The sequence below is a fragment of the Sinocyclocheilus anshuiensis genome, unplaced genomic scaffold (genome assembly GCF_001515605.1).
Source record: "Sinocyclocheilus anshuiensis isolate Anshui unplaced genomic scaffold, SAMN03320099.WGS_v1.1 scaffold223, whole genome shotgun sequence".
Lineage (NCBI taxonomy): Eukaryota > Metazoa > Chordata > Actinopteri > Cypriniformes > Cyprinidae > Sinocyclocheilus > Sinocyclocheilus anshuiensis.
Genome location: NW_015548214.1, coordinates 756947 through 764096, shown reverse-complemented (window position 1 = coordinate 764096; position 7150 = coordinate 756947). Strand labels below are relative to the sequence as shown.

The window sequence follows — 7150 nt, the reverse complement described above, 5'->3', positions numbered from 1 at the left end:
TAAACTCACTTACTCAAGGGGGAATTCTCAACTGTTCCTTGTCTGATGTGTTTGTCGATGTCTTTCTCTTATCTTTCTTGCCACCAAAATAAGAGTGAGGATCTTTGGCTTTGTCTTCTTCCATTGCATCTCCAGTGTGGTCACATAGAAAATCTATTGCACTTAGAAACTGGAAAAAACCACTTGCATCAGAGGTTGCTATGGGAAAATTATCTGTAATTTAAAACATATTAAAAACATTAATGAATAAATAAAATGTCTTTTGTAATTTTATCTGGCAATAGAATCTGGGGCCTCATTTATAAAAGACGTATATGGTCGGATTGGTGCTCGGATTTCTTTGCCCATTGATGAGTGCCATACTTCATCTTCATAAAGAGAAATTGTATTCATACTTCATAAAGAGATATTTGTGTGTGTGTGTGTGTGTGTGTGTGTGTGTTTAGGTGAAGTTGATGTGCTTATACATGTTGTACTGACTTTAAGAGGAACTGCTATTTAAAGGGGTCATATGATGCGATTTCAATTTTTAATTTCTCTTTGGAGTGTTACAAGCTCTTGGTGCATAAACGATAGCTGGCCAATCACAGCACACCTTGCTTTTTCAGACCGATGAGCTTTGTAAAAATCGACGCGTTTCAGAAAGGCGGGGCATAGAGGAGAAACAATAATGTACAGTATGTGGAAAATAATGTGTTTTTTGAACCTTAAACCGCATAAACGCATTTCATTACACCAAATACACAACATAATGTTCTTTTTAGCAGCATCATATGACCCCTTTAAGCTAATAAGAATTAGTTTGAAATGTGTTTCGAAACAACAAAAACATTATTTTTGCAATTCTGTGTGTGTTAAAATTACACACACGTCAGCTTTAATTGGAATTTTGTGGCTTTTAGTCGATTTCTCTAAGCTTTACTTGCCAGTGTAAATGTTGGCAGTGTATTTTTAGCAGATATACTGTACATATGTTCAAACTTTTGGTGAGTACAATTTTTTTTTATTGTTTTTGAAAGAAGTCTCTTGAGCTCACCGAAGCTGCATTTCTTTGATCAAAAATACATTAAAAACAGTAATATTGTAAAATATTATTACAATTTTTAACTCTTTTGTATTTCAATATATTTTAAAGTGTAATTTATTCCTGTGATGGCAAAGCTGAATTTTCAGCAGTCATTACTCCAGTCTTCAGTGTCACATGATCCTTCAGAAATCATTCTGATATGCTGATTTGCTGAAATATGTCTTATTATTATTATCAGTGTTGAAATATTCTTTAATGAATAGTAGCTTTTTTCGATTTAGTGCATCCCTGCATTAATCAAAAAGGAATATTACTGAACCCAAACCCAAATTCACTTATAACTGAGTATTTCTCTTTCGCGCGCTCAATCCACTCAGCGCGCTTTGTTTATCAGCTCGCGCACATCAGCTATACAGGCGTTAATACTGAATGTTTAATGTTATATTCATTGCATACTTCGTAGTAGACATCCTTAAATCCTTTCTGCTGTCTGTTGTTCTGTTGTTGGTGTTTCTTTGTTTGAATATGGCGCTTATCACATGCTGTGTGGTATCGGCGTTTGGTATCGGGGCATTTTAACGAGTACGAGTACAGGAGACCGGTATCGGGCCCGATACCGATACCAGTATTGGTATCGGTGCATCCCTAGTAAAAATGTTGATCCTGCACTTAGATATACACATTTTATCCAAGAAAATGCTTTTCAGCATGAGAATATCCCTCCCACTGCATAAAACCAGATTTCTGTTGCTAATGTTTCTTATGGCACCAGATATCATCTGATGGGCATCAACACCCCGTCCTTCCAGCAAAAGCCTAGCAAGATCAATTTCCTGGTTTAGTGGATAATGTTGCAGCGCATGTAATTATTGCTTCTGGCAATACATTAATTACAGATGCAGACAGGTTTAAATGAAGGTGTTAAAGTCGCTTAATAAGTGTCAGTGGAAGCGTAAAGAGAATCTGCGATGTTGTTGCTGTTGTAGTTTTATTGGGTTGAAACTGTTCTGTTACTTCCCTGCTTTGGATGATGAATATCAATGTGAGACTAAAACCAGGTCATTAGAAAGCTTTGTTTAGACCGCATTCTTCCATATTCTGTTAAAATGGGTCCAGTCTCTTGTGTTTGCACTATGGTTTTACTTTTGTCTAAACATCCTCAGTGACTGGGTTGGGCTTCATTTTTAGACTGTGTCAACAATAGGCGGGATTTGAAGCTTTTCCTCGCACCTGTGCTCTCGGGAAGCCAGTGATCCTGCGGCGTTGCTTGTATACTAACATTTGGTTGAACTGGTCCTGCTGGTACTGATTTGGCACAGTTTGTTTTCTCTGAGTGGGCACTTTGTGAGCCTCAGGTCATCGCAGCTGCATGCTTACGATCGTCCCAGCTGTGCACTCCAGCTGTGCGCTTGCAGTAAAAACTTTCTCTCTTGGAAGGCTGTCACATCCACATCCACAGGGTCGGCTCCCTCTCTATCCTTCTGGCGAGCATTTCAGACTGCATCCTGATGCTGTTATCGTGCCATTTCGTCACTTAGCCAAGACTTAGGCCATTAAAAGAGCAAGAGGTCTGGGATGGCCATATTAACAGTGTTGGAGCATGTGTAGTGATCAACACAAATCCAGCTTTGATCCTCTCCATGTGGATCCTGCAGTTTTGAAGTTGGGCACTAATGGCCCACATCTTGATCCACTTTTCTAGGACTTCATCATGGGTTGAGATTTGCCTTGTTCCTGTTGTGAGCCGTTGGATTGGCTGTGTTTGCTGGAGTGCTGATTCACTGGCTCTCTGTAAACACACACAGACCTGCGCCATCATCTGTGGTTTTTTTGCTTCAGGTCAGACCGTGAGCTCAGTGTGAATCAGAGAGAGAATAGAAGAAGAGAGATGCAGGTCAAGTGCAAAACTGCATGTATTTAAAATCGACTAGTTAGCTGAGTAACTGTTGTTGAGATAAATGGGAATTGGTTATGATGCTGTTTTTTTATTTTATTTAAAATTTTTGTCTGGTTCTATTCATTTTTGTTTCAAGATGGATTTAAATGCCATTCAGAAATGCAATGACTAAAACTTCTCCTATGCTGATGAGTGTTTTTAATGTCTGTTTAAAAAATCATTTTCATATTTTTTTGGGGGTTGGCATAAAGTCAAAAAGTGAAACAGCTGTAGACATTGCCACATAACGAAGAAAAAAGCCTCATGCCAAGCTTAGTTCAGGTTTTAAAATGTCATGTGCTGTTAAACCCTTAATACTTAATGAAATATATGTAAAAATATCTATATTAAACGTATTAATATATAATAAATATACTAATATAAAATATTAATAAATATTAAAAATAACATTTAAATATTTGCAAATAATGATGAAGATCTGTACACTGACATATTCAAGATGCTAAGAATGATCTTAATTTTTAATTGATTTTGAAATGTTTAAGAGTTTTGACATGTCAGTTATCACAGCATCTTTAATTTAAATTTAAATTTAATTTAACTTAATTTTATTTAAAAATGTAATTAAATATTATATTAAATTAAGTTAAATATTAAATTAAATATCAATACATTTAAAACAAACAATTAATTTATTTTTGTAATACCAGAAGTATATTATTACAGAATATTATGCTTGCATCTGATTGATTAACAGGATTAACGTTTCAGATTTTAAATTTAGATTAAGATTCATTAAATAAAAAAAATTATTCAAAATGCTGTAAAAGTTATCAAAACCAAATGAAACCAACAGAGTACATTTCTGAGAACTCGACGTGTATTGAAGCTAAAACATTTGTACTTTTTCTTATATGTCATTGACCGTGTATATGCTACGCCTTGGATTAATCTGAAAATTCATGCATGTAAATGTAGGACATAAGGATGAGAGGAAGAGGAAGTGAAAGTATGGACAGGATGCTAGGAGCGCTGCTGTCATGAAAGCTCTAGGTTTCTTTGTCTCTTGTTCTCTCTCAGGTTCAGTGAGGTCTAACAGCGTCGCATGCCTTTCCAAGAATGTTTCTTTGCATAAAGAGGAAAACACTGCACCCCCATTTTGGCTTTCTTCCTGTTGATGAGCATCATTAGGACTAATTACATCAAGCCTCAGTAGAGATGTTTGTGCTGGGTGTGTTGGACATGCGCTATATGTATCTGGTGAATAAACTGTATGTTTCTCTTTTATCCTTCACAGGGTTTCATTTAAAGACGGCTGGTTCATCAAAAAGATTTGTTTCACCAGAACCAAATGCAGCGTGATACAGTCACAAAAGGCACAGGCTGCAATTTGAGGAGGGTAGACACATACAGTGAGACTGAATTTGTCATCGCAGTTTGGCTTTGACTTTAAAAGCTTTTGTGTATAAAGATCTAGGAGACTGTATTGGGCTAGCAAGGATTTTTTATTCACTGTTGGAGTGCATGCAGTATCAGATATGATGAGAGACCCTTTTACAGTGTGATTGTGAATGTGCAGCAGTAAACAGCGCGTGTCTCTGTGTAAACAAATGAAGCAGTCTCACTGCAGTAAGTGATGAGTACACGCTACAGTATAAATACAGTCAAATTTGCAGAGTGTTTTACAGATAGAAGAACTTTTGTTGATAAACGTTCTGGAATTTCAATCGCGTTAGGGGATGATTTATGTGGTAATATTTTAAATCACTATTCCAGTGTGGTCAGTAATTCAATAAAACAAAAGGCTCTGTTTTGCTTTTTGTCTAAAGAATTACGCAGTCTATGCATCTGTTGAACAAGAGCATGTCAGACCCACTGCTCACTCTCTTAATTGAATTAAAACAAATTTTTTTTTTACAAATATTTAAAAATAATAAAAAAATATTTAAATTAATTTAATTAATATAATTTATTATAAATTATTAGTTTTATTTCATTAAAAATATTCAAGAATATTTAAAAATATTTAATAAGATTAAGAATTATTGTTCAAGGGTTAGTTCCCCCAAAAATGAAAATTAGGCTGTTTTACTCACCCCCGAGGCATCCTATGTGTATATGACTTTCTTCTTTCAGAAGAATCCAGTTGGAGTTATATTAAAAATTGTCCTGGCTATTCCAAGCTCTATCATTGCAGTCAGCAGATGTTGCAGTGCTTCAGTCCAAAAGAAGTTAATTAAAAAGTGCCTATCCATAAAAAAAAAAAGTGTCTTACACGGCTCCGGGGGGGGAACAAAGGCCTCCTGTAGCGAATCGATGCATTTTTGTAAGAAAAATATCCATATTCAAAACGTAATAATCACTTTAATGTAGCTTGCGCCAACAGTCCTACATGGAAGGAGCTCCGGGCGGATGACGTATGAGGTCAGCGTTGCGCATGCTCCGGTGAGTCTCGTGAAAACCAACGTTTGTTAACAGGAGCAAAGGAAGCAAAGTTTCCTTACTTTAGCAAAGGAAAACCAGTCTCCTCTTGGCTTATATCGAAATCCTCTGACATTCTTCTTTACAAATCCTCGTTTTGTACTTCTAATTCGAGACCATTGTTTTGCTTTGATCTCTCTCCGCTGTGCTTCCGCGTTCGTCACTTCTGAGCGGCGCATGCGCAAAGCCGACCTCATACGTCATCCGCCCGGAACTGCTTCCGTTTACAACAGTGAGCGCAAGCTAGATTAAATAGATTAATACGTTTTAAATATTTTTCTTACAAAAACGCATCGATTCGCTACAGGAGACCTTTGTTCACCTCCCGGTTCAAAGCTTATATCTCATTAGCAGAGTGTTTTTCATCAACCAGTGTTTCACCGCCATTATATTAGGGGGGGGCGCTATTTTCTCTATAGCGCCAGATCACAACAGAAGTCATTTAAAGTTACCTTTCCGATAGAACGGGTCTATACCTTGTTCTTTTATTAAACAAACTAAATAGCCTTATGTTATTTATCTTAATTAGAGGACGGCATGTTATTTCGGTCTCTACGTTATGGTCGCGCTCGCTGTATCACGCACAGCGGAGTTCCGCCCCCGATGCGCACGCGCACACACACACTCACACTCACAAAACGACTATTTAAATATGAATTCTGCGTGTCTCTGTGTTAATGAATGGCGCAGATGCGCGGTTTTGTTTACTAACAGTTACTTGTACTGAAGCGTACGTGAAGCTTGCGGTGGTCTGCCGTCTCACTAAATGAGAACATGTAAACACAGACATGTAAAGGTATTCACGGCAACCCGTCAAAATAAAAGTTTGGTTTAACGTGAAGGCATTGCGGCAGAAATATATTACTGTTGTTCAGTAGAATGTACGTAATAGGCTGCTACTACTACTGCTAAAATTATTAAAACCTTATTTTTAAGGAATAATCATAGAATATTTCGTCAATGTTTTAATTGTAATATTAAATGACCTTTATTTTCAAAAAAATAAAATTTGTTTAATTTTCATTACTTAAAAGATAGATAAAGGGGGAAGTCGTGGCCTAATGGTTAGAGAGTCGGACTCATAACCCAAAGGTTGTGGGTTCGAGTCTCGTACCGGCAGGGATTGTAGGTGGGGGGAGTGAATGTACAGCGCTCTCTCCCACCTTCAATACCACGACTGAGGTGCCCTTGAGCAAGGCACCGAACCCCCAACTGCTCCCCGGGCACCAAAAAAAAAAAAAAAAAAAAAGCCCCCCCCCCCCCCCCCCAAGCCGTAAACCTAGGGGAAACACTGGTCAACCGAAACCAAACAAAAAATCTACCTGAAATCATCTAAATATTGATTCACATAGTGTATTTTTCCTTCTTTTGAAATGGTCCAGGATTGTTTGGTTAACCTGCATGCGTCTGTGAACCTGTTGGTGGGTGTCTAGTGCCGCCCATATGTGAGGATAAAGCTGGTAGCTGTACTAAACCACTCCCTTTAAGATGGAATTTTTTTTTTTTTTTGATGTGCTGGAATCTGCTACTACTACTGCTAAAATTATTAAAACCTTATTTTTAAGGAATAATCATAGAATATTTCGTCAATGTTTTAATTGTAATATTAAATGACCTTTATTTTCAAAAAAATAAAATTTGTTTAATTTTCATTACTTAAAAGATAGATAAAGGGGGAAGTCGTGGCCTAATGGTTAGAGAGTCGGACTCATAACCCAAAGGTTGTGGGTTCGAGTCTCGTACCG

The 7150-nt window shown here is 37.1% G+C and overlaps 1 protein-coding gene across 4 annotated transcripts in view; it reads left to right on the top strand.

Annotated features, from left to right (window-relative positions):
* LOC107653845 (engulfment and cell motility protein 1-like) overlaps positions 1-7150 on the top strand; it is a 106346-nt gene that overhangs the window by 2695 nt on the left and 96501 nt on the right. The gene's annotated exons all lie outside the window — the stretch shown is intronic.